The sequence below is a fragment of the Strix uralensis genome, chromosome 26, assembly GCF_047716275.1.
Source record: "Strix uralensis isolate ZFMK-TIS-50842 chromosome 26, bStrUra1, whole genome shotgun sequence".
NCBI lineage: Eukaryota > Metazoa > Chordata > Aves > Strigiformes > Strigidae > Strix > Strix uralensis.
In genome coordinates, this window is record NC_133997.1 from 6,038,067 (window position 1) to 6,051,477 (window position 13,411).

The 13,411-nt window shown below is 51.6% G+C and overlaps 1 long non-coding RNA gene across 2 annotated transcripts in view; it reads left to right on the forward strand.

Moving 5' to 3' along the window:
- LOC141954829 (uncharacterized) overlaps positions 1-13,411 on the forward strand; it is a 90,919-nt gene that overhangs the window by 65,531 nt on the left and 11,977 nt on the right. Inside the window, exons 2-3 of one of the 2 annotated variants that reach the window (XR_012632276.1) lie at positions 1,380-1,539; positions 6,935-6,999. This is a non-coding gene — a long non-coding RNA (uncharacterized LOC141954829). Of the gene's footprint in view, positions 1-1,156; positions 1,540-6,934; positions 7,000-13,411 lie in introns of those variants that run through there. The other variant, XR_012632275.1, reaches the window with a different exon arrangement.

Consider the following 13,411-nt stretch of genomic DNA (forward strand, 5'->3'; position numbering starts at 1 on the left):
GACTACCATCTGTGCATCACACTGGTTTTAGGCTGGTTTTTTTATAACTGGTTATAGTGTCCGGTGGTTGCTGCACTCTCAAGCACTGCCATATGTATCCTGGCAGATCTCTCTCCCCTAATTTAGTAGTGTGCTTTGGGCAGGCCAAACCCAAGCTGTCTTCTTCATTACCTCTCCGTCTCTCTCCTTTATTTGTTGGTTGATCTGTGTCTTCACTTCTCCTGCAGCTCAGACCCCCTTTCTGTGTTATCAGAGGTTCCAGCCAAAAGAGGGCTGACTGCAGAGGACAGATGAACAGGACAGGAAAAAAAAAAAAAAAGAACAAAAAATGCAATAAAATCTTGCTTTTGATTGCATAAAACAGGAAGAAAAATCTGTTCTCCAGGCCAATCAGGATGGCATGGTGGCTGCAGATGGAGGTGGGAGGAGAAAGGGGGAGATCAAGCCCAAATTTGTATTTACCCCTGGTGACTGCAACATCCGTTGGGGCTAAAGACAATCTGTGTCTCATTAATCATCTGATATAAACAGAGGGAGACTCACTGGAACAGAGTGGTGTCACTGGATGTATGGCCTGGAGTTGGAAAATAAACATTTCAAATTCTGCCTCGGCGTTTATTTTTGCTAAATGCCTTCGCTGCGCCTGGGCGTTTTGCTAGCAGCGGGGTACCGCTGCCCCAAATCCATCCCCAGGAGCGCGGCTGGAGCGCGAGCTTGCGATGCTGGGCGAGAAACCAAATAGAGGCACAAGAAAAATTTTGGAGCAGCCACAGTAGTAGTCTGTCCGTCCTGGGTGCTTTCGTGCTTTAGCTAAAGGGTTTCTCCTACCCCAGGGGGCTGTGGAGGGGTTTCTCTCTTGGCAGCGCTGGGTTTTTTTGGCAGGTGGGAAGCGCAGCAGCGGGGTTGGGCTTGCGGGCAGGCAGCCTCTCCTCACCTCAGTCCCACAAACCTGTGGTCAGTGGTGATCCAGGGAGGTGGTGCTCGCTGACAGGAGCAGTGTGTCTCCATCAAATGCTCTCCGTGTTCGTGCACCGCAAACAGCAGTTGGTTTTTCTTCAAACCTCTTATGCCCGTTTTTTTTCCCCCCCCCCTGCTTTCCCTCTGCAAAAAGCCACCAGGTGCAGTCTGGAATCCACGCTCACCCAAATATGCCTTTAATTCTGATTTATTAAGATGGTTATTGTATGGATGATTAGAAACATATTCTGGGACATTTAACGGCCTCGGAACAGACATGTAGCCATTACAGAGCTGTTAATCCTTTATAAATATGTTTTTAATCATGCCAGTATTTAACATATGATAACTGTCTTATTAAATGTAATGTATAGCTGGCAGCATTGTTATAAAGAATTACAAGCTTTTTTTTTTTCCTACAGGCTCATTAACTTCTTCTGCTCAGGAGATATTATCAAACAACGAGTGGACAGCTCAGCTCGGATATCCAACCCTTCCACAGCCCACGAGGACCCTGGCTGGTGCTTGCACTTGCTGTGTGAGGATCTTCACCAGGAGAGGGGTTTGCTGAGACCGTAGCAGGTGAGTGGATTTTTCTCTGGCCGTGGACCTGCTACCTGCTTATTTTTAGCATTGCTCAGTGCGTCTTGTTCCACCTTTTCCGTACTGTCTGTTCAGGTTGTAAGAGAAGAGCATCAAGACAACACGTATAAAGCTATCTTAGTGCTTACAACTTCAGTAGCTGGGCGAGCTCTGCTAAAATAAACCCTTAATATCTCTGTGTGTGGCGCGGCAGCGGCAGTGATATTTCTATCTGCAGAGCGGGACAAAACGTGTGCATGCATACGAGTGCACAGGCAGCATAGTGTGTAATGCGACACGTACCCCCTCCTGTGTGTCTGCTTTGACATCAGGAATAGTAAATTCCATTAGCAATGACATTTTGGGCCTTGGGTTTCTGGTGGAGAGAAGAAAACAAGCACCCCCAGCTACGCTCTTGGTTGGAAAATAAATGACATCGCCTAGGCTGGCTTTTCATGTGCCTTCTGACTTGACATGCCATTCAGCTTGGTTCCCATCCAGCTGACCAGCCATTCCCAAGGATGGACTGGTTACAGGAGAAGACAGGTTGAGAGAGGGAAAAATTTCCACTAAATTAAATTATTTTAGCTGGAAAAATAAACTCTCGCCGCAGCTTGAAGCAAATGCCTGTCTGGTGCCTCCCCTGCTTAGCATGAGATGCTGCCGTGCAGCAGGAGGACTCGCTCCCATCCAGACTGCTCTGTGCTGAGCCAAGGGAAGGCAGATGTGTGGGAGACCCCCCTCACTCCCCCGACATCCCCTCGCCACTGTCCCGCAACGTCCCACTCCTGCGGTGTGTTCCTCAGCGCCAAATAACAAAAGTTTCATGGGGAAGGGGCAGCAGCCCTTTTGCCTTTTGGAGTGCCAGCACCCTGGCATGAAGCCATCGCTCCAGTACCGCTGGGTGCGGGCCAAGGGCTGGGGCAGCCCCGTCTGACCCCCTTTTGTGACTCCTTTGTCTCTGGGTCTCCAAACTAACGCTTTTTGTCCCCAACACCACACTGCCCCACTACCCCCAGCCCCCTTGGCCGAGGGGGAGCTGTCGGGGCAGGACAAGGGGCTATTCTTTGAGGAGAACAGTGGGGGATCTCATAACGGGGCAGCTGGCCCTCGGCCATCGCCCACCTCCACACCTAGGTCACGTCTGGGCACTGGCATTTATCGGGACCGGGCTGCGTCGGGCACCACGAGCAAATTGCGCACAGAGGAAGGATGGGGAGACAGGGTCAGCACTCAGGCATCGCAGGCAGGAGCCAGGGAGATGGCTCCTGTGACTGCAGAGGGGTCCTGAGCTCAGCGCTTGAGCGCGACCGGTGTCAGATACAGACTTCTTAACGTGTTTTCCTAAAACTGGTTCAATTGTGCGTTTTTATGGGGGGACGGGGCGTGGGTGCTCTGGGCTGGTGGCTTGTTGCCAAGAGTGCAAATGAAACATCCCGCTGGCCCTTTCTCCAGCAGCACTTCAAGCCCAGAAGCAGCGAGGGTTAAGGGCCAGAGTTATTTCCAGCTCCCTTTGCAGTGTCCCCCTCATACCCCATGGCGGCTGGGAGCCCCACAGCCCCATGTGCTGGTGCTTGGAGCGGGCGCTGTTTGTTTTGGAAGGAGCCAGGCTTTGTCTGCAGAACCGCCAGCCAGTTTTCCGCAGCCCACCTTATAAACTTTCCCAGCCTCGGCGCTCGTCGCACCCAGCAGCTACCTGGGCTGCCGGCGTGGCCAAATATTTTCATCTCCAGGTGCTATTTCCATGCCTGACCTCCCCGCAGTGGCAGATGTGGGTGTGTGGGTGGGATGCTTGCAGGGCTGGAGAGACCTGCCACCCCCATCCCGTCTCCCCGTGATCCCATCCAACGCGGCTGTTTCCACTGCAGCCCTGGCTCTGCCTGTGAGATATTTCCCCCCGTTGCTTTTTGTATCTTCTGCAAGGTGATGGGCTCCATCTGAAATGCTCCACAGTGGTTGCAGGATGGAGTGTGACGAGTACCAGGAGCCTGGGGAGGATGCAGGTGATTGCATGAGCAAATGAGGATGCCCAAGAGTTGGTACGGGCAATGCAGAAAGAAAACGGGGGAAAAAAATCAGAAATCAGGGCTTTGGCTAAGCCTAGTCAAGGGTGGTGGTTCTCTCCATCATCTCCATCAGCTTTTCCTCTGTGAAATGCTATCTTTACTTTTAAAAAATGGAAATGTGCATTTTGTGCATCTAAAATCCCAGAAGGGACAAGGTCTGGGGGAAGGGGGGAGCTGAGTGAAGCGGGGCTGTGCTGGTAGCTCCAGACTGGGGGGTTAATGGCCCCCCAGTCGCCTGGGGCTTTCAAAGACTGCATTTGGGCTAGTGTTGGGCTCTGCTGTGGAGGAGAGGGTGAGACCCATCTGCGGGAGGACCTGGGCCAGGACTAGGAGGCGATGTGCAGGAAGGGCTAAGGGCAGTTTGCAGGCAGCCTTAGCAATCCTCAGCTTTTTTTTTTTTTTCCTCTTCTTTCCTGTTAGAAAAAGCTCATCTGGGGAGGTTTTCCTGCCAGCCTTCCTCTGCACTGCAGGAAGGCCAAGCAGAAACTTCCCCGAGGGTGGCCGACTTTCCATAGCTGCTTTCCAAGGGATTTCTCCCTCATTTCTCCGAAACTCTTCTCGCTGTCAGAGCAGCTGTCGAGCAGGGACGGTGCAGGGCCAGGTCGACCCCCGGACCTCTCTCAGCCCTCAGCAGCAATAAAACTGTCGGCAGAGGCAGCGGCGCGGTCCGGGCGGCCGCGTGCTGGAGATGCACTTAGGGGAGGCTGAGCTGCCGGCTCGACCCAGCTTCCTTCGATCGCCGTGAGTCTCACCCTCCATCACCGCCGCCGGCATGTGCCAGGAGACAAAGCTGGCGCTTCTCCCGCCAGCGGAGCGGCGAGCCGTCAGCCAAGACGTCTGGTGAGAAGGAAGAGCCTGTCTGCGAGCGCCAAGGGGAAGCCCTCCGCCGACCCTCTCGGCTCGCTCTAGCTTCTCGCCGGTGTTCGCCCAGCCAGGAGCGAGCAGTCTGAGGCTCCGTCTGGGTCTCCGTGGCCATCTGGAAGGGAACCGTAGGGGATCGGCAGCCCTGACACAATGCACGTGCCGGAGATGAGTTCGCCCCTTCCCAACGTTGTAGCCTCGTCCTTGCTTTGTGTGTGGGGAAACTGAGGCAGGAGAATCCCGGAGTTGGTGCACCATGATCCTTCGGTCTGCCCGCCAGCAAAAAGCAGAGTTTTTTAAAAAAAGAAGGAATTTCCATCCTGTCAGAAATTCAAAAATTTCTGACTGTTGGTCTCATCTTTAAATTTAGACGTTTGGAATTGAACCTGAGAAGAAACATTTGCAATAAGAAATATTTCCTTTTGTCTTTACAAATAAGATCAAATACAAGAGAGGAATGAGGGTGCAGCACGAGGCACTAACCCTCCTGAAACGCAATGCTTTCGCAGTCCTGAATAGGTGTTTTCAACAAATTGAAATGTGCCTGCAAAATGCTGTCTGGCAAAACTCTATTCAGCTGGAAAAACCCTGTCTAGCTCTCTTTCCCTTCAAGTTATCTCTCTAGCCCTCATACAAACTCTTATTTATGCACTCCCTTTTCAGATGGTCTCCACTTCTCCATCTCTAGGCATCCACAAATCATGATTTGCCTCTCTAGCATCAGGGACTGGCTGAAAAAAACATGAAGAGCTTTCTTTTTAATTCCACTTTTGTTGCTCCTGCTCCTTCTGCGGTTTGCTTCACTCTTGGATGTCTCTGAGCTGCTCCATGAGCCTCGGAGCTAGGAACATGTTTTCTTCTTTAGTACTTAAGATGCTAATGAAATTATTCAGCCCCCAGCATGTGAAATCAAGCAACCTTTAGATATCTTTGAATTTATCAGCACTGCGATAGCGATGGCTGTGTGGGTTATTGGACAGCGAGAAGTTGGTGTTACCCCAAAACCATATAGTGTGTGAGCTTGGGTTGTGGCTGTGTCCTCTACTTAGTCTTTCAGGCTCTGGAGGCACTCGGAGTGTGTGCAGGCTGAGTTCTGTGAGCAATCCTACCTGCGTTTGGTGTGGGAAGGATACAGGGGGGTGTCTGTAAAAGCAGCTCTTGGGGTGCACCCTGAGGCGATGCGCACATGTGGTCTGTAATGCTTCCAGCACGAGGTGCTCCGGGGAAGGGTGTAGAGGGATGGAGACAGTCGACAGTCGTGCGCAGGAAAGCGGCTCCCTGCCTCCTGTCCTGGGACACGGGGGCGGTCGCTTGGGACCTTTCCACTTCAGTCCCTGTCCCCCGTGCTATTTCTGTTCATCCTGGTACCCAGGGAAAGCAGGGGTCAGGAGGAGCTGTGTCCCTTTCCAGTGTTACCAGAGGGCTTGCTGAGGGATAAAGAGGTATTTCTGAACTTAACTGGACTCACTGGAAGCTCCAATCTGACTTTCTCACGGGAAGAGCGGACTTGGCCTCTCCGAATAGGCCTAGGCCTCCAAATTACCCCCTGCCTGTGTGTATTTGTGCATATGCAATCTCCCTGACATCTCCCCCCACGGCAAACGCTGGCCCTGGACAAGCTCCTGCTGTCCATCCCTGCGGCCTTGGGTACCACAGTGATGGTGTATAAGCACTTCTAAGGTGGGTTATTAGGAGAGGGGGGCGTTCAGCAGTGTGCTGGGGGCTGTGTGATTTCATGTTTCCCTTTCAAAGCTGAGGATGCTTGTTCAATCAGCAGTCCCGTGAACCCAACAGCCCCCCAGGCCAGCTGACAGCTCAACTGGAAATAGATACGGTCCCCATCCCGCCCTCGTGTTGTTGTTGGCAGGCGGACTCGGAGGGTCTGTCGAGAGCACAAGCGAAGGAAAATTGTTCTCATCTGAATAAACACAATCAGCTGTTGCCAGCAGCTCCAGTGCCCCAGCAGAGGATTCACGTGGCCGGCCATTTCCCCCAGTCAAACTGGTTTGACTGGCAGGTCAGAAGGACTTGTCTCTCTTGTCAGGGGATGCTGTGTTGCTCGTCCTCCCCCCCAGCTCCCATCCAGGGAGGGTTGACCCAGTGCTGAGGGATCTGGTGGAGTTGAGAACAGTCAGTATGAGGGTAATGGTTGGGCTGGATGATCTTCAAGGGCTTTTCCAACCGAGATGATTCTGTGATTCTGAGTAGTTAATGGAGTTGAGTTGGTGCAGGCACCCTTGAGCGTTCTCCAGGGACCACCACTCACCTCTGATACGGGAAAGGTGGTAGTTGCACTTGCCCAAATGATGGGAGAACAGGAGCTCCAAGCAGGAGGAGGTGACGTGTCAGGGCTTGTGGTGCTGGAGTGAAAATCCTGCAACCAGCACAAGCTTTACCTTTTAGACCCATTTTCAGCAGTTTGCTGTGTTGGCTTCGTATCCAATTAATCAGTGTCTATCTCTGTGCAGGCTCACGTGTTAGAGGCCGACTCTCCCTGCTGATGGACAGTGTCTTGCAGAGCCAGCTACACCAGGTAGTAACCTCTGACGTCTGCATCTCTCCAAACTCTCTCACTTTTAGCCCTTCTCTGCATGTCACCGAAAACCAGCTCCCGTCCTGCCTATGGGACCTGTTCCGGTGTAGCCTCAGGTTGGGGATGTGTCACCTTTACAGAGCTGCATTGGAAAACTCTCCCCACACAGCAGATAAACCTGTGGCTTCCCCCACGAGGGTTTTCCCAGGGCTGCAGAGCGTGACCATGCTGCGAGCTGGGCAATCCTGGCAGATGTGTGAACTCCGTGTTGCCCGGCCAACCTAAACAGGACCAAGTGACCCGGTAACATATATTATCCTATATCTCCTGTTCACAAACGCAAGCCCTGCTGCGTGTATGCTGCAGAGGAATTTCTCTGCCCTGAGCAGGGGGTGGCTCTGGGCCCCAGGAGATCTGCCTGGTTGTTTGGGGAGGAAAATATCTTTTCTCTGCCTTGGCCAGATAACAGAGCACAGAATTTTGCTTCTTCGTGTGCGATGTGAACGTCACTAGTGTGAGATGGGATTGTCTCCATCAGTGCTGGCTGTGCTCAGCCACACTCGGGTTTGTTGCATGGTGGCTATTTTAATGAGAAACCTTGCCTAGAAAACCCCGCCTGGCTGCGACTCAAACCAGCCCTTACACCCGGCTTAAGAGAGTCTAGTATAGCTTCGATCTGTTCCTAATTGCCATAAAGCAAGCCAAAGCCCACCTGCTTCCTACCACCCACGAGCAGTCCATCAGGCCCACTTCTCCTGGTGAACTGAGCAGGTTTAAATTCAGCTCTTACTGCTACCGTGTCCTGTAAGATATTTCCAAAGTGTGTGACCAAAAAGCCTTCAAAAACCTCCCCAAAGTGGGAGCCCAGAGTGCTCAGGGCATGAAGGACATCTGTCCATTTTCCAACATCTTCTCCACTTTTCTGGGTACCTGCTGGCACCAAGAGATGGAAGGAGACAAGAAAGGCCACAAAGCTCCTTAAATTGTGCATATTTTTTCCTCCTTTAAGCTGCAGTGCCCCGCACAGTGTGCGTACCCCATCGGTGCGAGGAAATGGCATCCACGTTCCTCTTTTACTGCTCACTCGCTATTTGGTGATTAAGAAAACGGGGGAGCTGGGGGCACTCATTCTTGACCTGGGGGAAAGCAGGAGGCTTATAAAAACTCTAAGTGCTGCAGGAATTATGAGGCAATTAAAAAATCAGGCCAGAGCTGGGACTGTGTCAATAAAACTGGGAGGAACTGATGTCAGCTCCGCGCAGGACGTGGGGACCGATGCCTCTGCTGGCATTGAGCCCCTGGGGTTGGTGGTGCCGAGGCCTCACGCTTCCCACCGGCATGTATTTGGAAATTCAGGAGAAAGAAGAGATTTTGGGGCTGGGATGGGGTTGGTTTTAGTTTTTTTCCTCTGTGGATTCAGCTGACCTGAATCCCACCCCCCAAATGCAAATCCTGTGTGAGCCCAGGTGTTGGGTGTTTTATAAATATGAGATGAATAACCACTGGAAAAGCAAAAGTTAATACTGAAGGTGTGAGGAGGGATCCCAAATCACCATTTTGGGATGTGAGAGGCCCAACTCTAAGGAGGGGAGAGTAACCCAGGAAAGCTGGTTTTGATTTATCTAGAATTTTATCAAGACCCAGCTTGGGTTTCCTGACCCGATAAGAACAAGAAGAGGAGAATCAGCGAGAATCAATATGCAATGGCTTTCCATTTCTCATTGCAGTGCTGATTTCTTTCAGATCCGGGTCTTCCCAAGAGTGGGGACTAACGTCCTCAGACAGGGTTGTGGCTCAGGATCGTCAGGCTGGTGTCTGAACATTTCTCTTACGTGTAAGTGATTTCTCGTGAAAACCACTTGAGTTAAAGTGTGCGGTGACAGGGAGCGAAGCCTGTTCTCTGCTTCCTCTTAGGAAAGTCCCAGAGAAAAGGCGTCTGGCTCTTAGGCCACGGTGAGAGCGTTTGCCAACGTCCTCTGACCAGTTTTAAAACAGGAGGAGGCAAAAAAAAAGGAGTCTGTTTTTCCGCCTGCACTTGCTAAACTCTCGTTTAGCAGGTTTACTTTAGCTTTGGTCATTTATTTACTTGTCTACGCTGGAGTGCTGGCTGAATTGGAGCGATGCGAGTGTGTTTCTTTAGGGTAAATGAGGACTCAGAGTAAAACCCAGGGCTGACCCCAATGTCCAAAAGAGGGTCCTGGGGTGCAGCGCGAGCTCCCTTGAGTTTGGGCTCGGTTTGGCCGTGCACCACTCGGCAGCTGGCTCCTTACTGTTTATCTCTTCCTCCGGGGAGAAGGAAGTGGATCCACTTCACATGAAGTGAAATTACATAAACCGTGGAGGCCGATGGGGATAACTTGGAAATTAAATGGTCGGTCGGGCTGGCAGCCGGCCGGGGGTCAACTCGCACCATTGCTCGTAGGGACGGGGCTGTCTCAGAAGCAAAATGCTGTTGGCACCTACTAATGCAATAAAAACCATCAGTGCTCAGCTGCTAGGAAGAGCAGGGCTTCGGTGTCTGAAAGCAGGGTACCCAAAAGCAGAGGCGGACCCAGCTGTGAAGCTGAGAATGAGCACAGCTCACTGCACCCAGTGCTCCCTGTTTCCAAAGCCCTGGAAAGATTTCCGTGGCAGAATTGCATCGCACCGCCCATGTTCGGAGGGAGAGGGTCTGAGGTGCGTGGAGTGTGTGTCGCTGCGGTGCCAGGCTGCTTTCCACACAGCTGGCTTGGAATTTTTATAAAACCACACGTTTTGGTTTGTGTGTTTTAGCTAAAAGCATTTGGCTGGCTTGGGGGATAACTGTTTGGGGCTGGAGGTAAAAATTCAGATGACAACTGAATTGGGGAAGATGCTGGGGACACAGAGGGTGAAAGTGCCTCAACCTCCCAGCTCGGTCCTTGCTGCTTTTGGGGGCAGGTCCTGGGAGACACCAGCCTGATGCTCAAGGGCTCAAATAGCCAAATGTGCGATCGTTGCCTAAACTCTGTGTGGAAATAACTGGAGTTGCCGCAGCAGAAAGTGAGCGAGCAGGACGCTTTGACCCCTCTGTGCTTCGCCAGCCTGGCTGCGACTTCAAGGGAGCAAAGTTCTTGTTGAGGTCTGGTGTTCGTGGTGTCCCGTGACTCCGCTGATTCCTGGCTGTAGAAATTAAAAGCCTGGAGGAAACGGTCTCCTCCAACGTCCTGCGCAGGCTGATTCAGAGAGGGGGTGGACGGGAAAGGCAGGCTTGCTGTCAGGCTGCTCCCTCCGCAGCTGCTGCAGCGAGCGATACTTCAGAGCCCTCACTCCTGCTTGGTCTGCTAGGAGAGGCTGTCCCAGCGAAAGCTTTGCTGCCTGGGAGGATGGCTGGGCTGGAGGGTGGGCACAGCACAGACCCCCAGCCTGAAAGCACCCAACCAGCCCCAAATGGGACCACGAAGTCTCTTTTTTTTTTTTAGGCATAGAAATGTTCTGTGTGTGGGGTCTGGCATGTCACGAGCTCGGTGCGGTAGCCCTGGTTTTAGCAGACCCTGGTGCTGCAGGGGCTGTGCAGGCACCAGTCCCCTGCCCCAGGCCAGCCCTGCCTTTTGCAGCTTCATTTTTACAGGCCTGAGAGTGGTTTGTTAGCTCCCCTGCTTGCTCAGTTTATATTTGCTGGCTTTTCCCTCCCTATAAAACAAGAATGCACAAACACAGGCTCGTGCTAAAGGAGCAGGTTAAGGGGCTGGAGGGGAATGACCCTCTCAGGGAGGCTTTGCTGCCTTGGCTCTCCCTGGTTTTCCCAAACCTTTCTCTGCCCTCGCCAGCTCAGTATAGGACCCCCATACTGGGAAAGGGGTGTTGCAGGGGGCCAAGCCGGGGAGCAGAGGGCTCTTCCCCTGGGTTTTGCCCTCCCTGCACACCAAGGGTGCTGTGTCTGGGTTATCCAACAAGTTGGTTTTGAGACAAACCTCAGAAGCCCTTTTAGCAGGAGGATTTGCCCCATCCATTTTTCAGAGATGGGAAAATTGAGGCATGAGGCAGAGATGAGATGCTGTTGCTGTTCTCTAAAGCGCAGGGAAGAGGGGAGAGGAGTTTATCCTCTGCCCTTGTCCCTGAGCCTTTCCCGCTCATCCGTGACACTCTGCCTTCCTGGCCGGAGGTGATGGCTCCGGAGCACAGCACTCAACTCTCTTATCTGCCCGCCCCGTCTGGTTCCCCTGGTGCCAGCTCCAGATCAAACATGAGGAAGCCGAGGGTCCCGGCTATCGCCGCTCTCCTGGGAAGCGGATAACAAACTGTGCATCTGCCAACGTTCACAGCCCAAATGGCAGCAGATCTGGTGGGGAGGAAGGAGTTTGCTTCCTGGGGAACAACCCCCCCACCCTCTCCCCCTCTTCTAAACTTGCATGTGCTCCCCATCCTTGTTGACTTCAGGTTTGGGGTATCCCCCAGGTAGGATGTCTCCAATAAGCTGAGCAGTATCTGCTTTCACAGCTTTGGGAGGAAGGTAACTCACAGTTAACACACACACCCCCCCGCCCAGATTGGCACTTGGCTGCCAAAAAATGGTGCAACAAGTCCCAGGAGCCCTTGCAAAGAGCAGCTGCCTCCTCCAAGAGCAACACACAGGAGGTTTCTCAGTGGGACCCGCTGCCACCCGCATCCGTCTCCATCCCCCGGCGGTGGTCCTCCCGTGGCAAAGCAGTAAGGATGCAGATGTTGGGTATTAAATGCCAGCAGTCACGCTCAGCTGTTCTCCCAGGCTTTGGCCTTGGTAGGAATTAAAGCCTGGCCTTTAACAGCCCTACCGGGCACGCTCCCATCCCTACATAACCGCTCACGTATCCCTATAACCCACTTTACAGCAAAACACCTTTTGGGCAGTCAGCAGGGAAGGGAAAATTTCCCCTGATTGACGCTCCCATAATAATTTCAGTCTTGATTAAAATATTTTACCTGTCCGCTTCTCATCAGGACCCATCTGAAAGCCAAGCTGTGATTTTGCCCTTGAGGGAACCTCAGGTTTTCCCCTGTTTCCAGGGACTGTATTAAAACATCAGGCCTTAATGAGAATGATATGGCCAAAGCTAAGAAACCCAGCCTCGCTGCTTTGTTTCCTGAATGATTTTCATCCCAGCTTGATGGTATCAGATTGGCGGATTTTTTTTTTTGTGTTGTTGTTTTATGAATGAATGTAATCCTTTTGCAGAAAAGGAGGCGTCAGCTTGGATGCTTTGGTCCTCAGATTTTAGTGATCATTAATAACGCCTGCAGTGTTTTCTTTAAGTGTGAGCCAAAGGTTTGGGATGTAATGGCTTCCTAGTGGAAAAAGTGAGTTTCTTCCAAACCAAAAGGCTCTGCAAAAATGGCACCTTGTTTCTGATATCTTCTTTTCACTTTATTTCCAATACTTTGTTTTGCTCTTGTTAAAAAAAAAAAAAAAAAAAGTGTGATGTATTGTTATAAGTCATTTGCCTTTGCCTTGTTTTAGCTTCAGATACATATTCATAATGGAGATGCCTCCTTTTAACAAATTATTAGAGATCAAAAGGAGATATTTCTGCCTAGTTAACAACTGGGTGCTGCCCAAATGGGGAACTGCAGCTATTTTTAACTGAAACAGAGGATACTGTGAAGTCCCGTTAGAGCCAGGCTGTGCTCAATTCAGTCAAGAACCCCCAGAAATTTCCTTCAGGGCCCCAAGCCTGGGAAATGCCCGAGATGGGGGCACCCGGGGAGGGCACAGCAGCAGCTCAAAAAGAGGAGCTGGATTCTGCATCGCGCCCACGGGAGCGACGCTCCTGCCCGTGAACTCGTTGCAGCTGCTTGTCTCTACCTTGTGATGAATCCCAGATGATTTTTCAACCCAAGCTGTACAGTCACTCGTGTTAGATTATAAACTGGAACTTTTACAGGCTGTATGTGGGGTTTGTGGCTTCCTTTCCCTCTCTCCGTCTCCAAAGTCCATGATTCTTCATAAATCATCCTCTAGCCTGAGCTGAGTCTTGCTGTTTTAAGTTTAACTAGCTTATTTTTTTGCTGATAAGCCAGACTTTGAATTCTTCCCAAGATCACGGGTTGGGGCCAGTAATATCACGAAGGAGAGACTGTTAATCATGATATATCACATGCCAATGGGAACAGCATCGAGCGCTCGCTGCGAGCAGTGTGTTTCCCTTATATCAGCATTTACAGGCAGAGCACTTGTATCTCACAGAGTTGGTGGGAGGGAAGAGTCAGGGCTCACACCAGATATAAATTAAGTTTATTATTGGAGCCAACTCAACAGAATCGTAGGGCAGAGCTCTATGTGCAAAGAGTAAGGGCAAAATGGACACCAAGGGCAGGAAAATGTTGTACTGTGCACCTATGTCTTACGCTGTACCAGAGCAAACAGCTTCTTAAGGCTTTGATCCTGCCTTCACTCCAAATTTCTACTCTTACACCA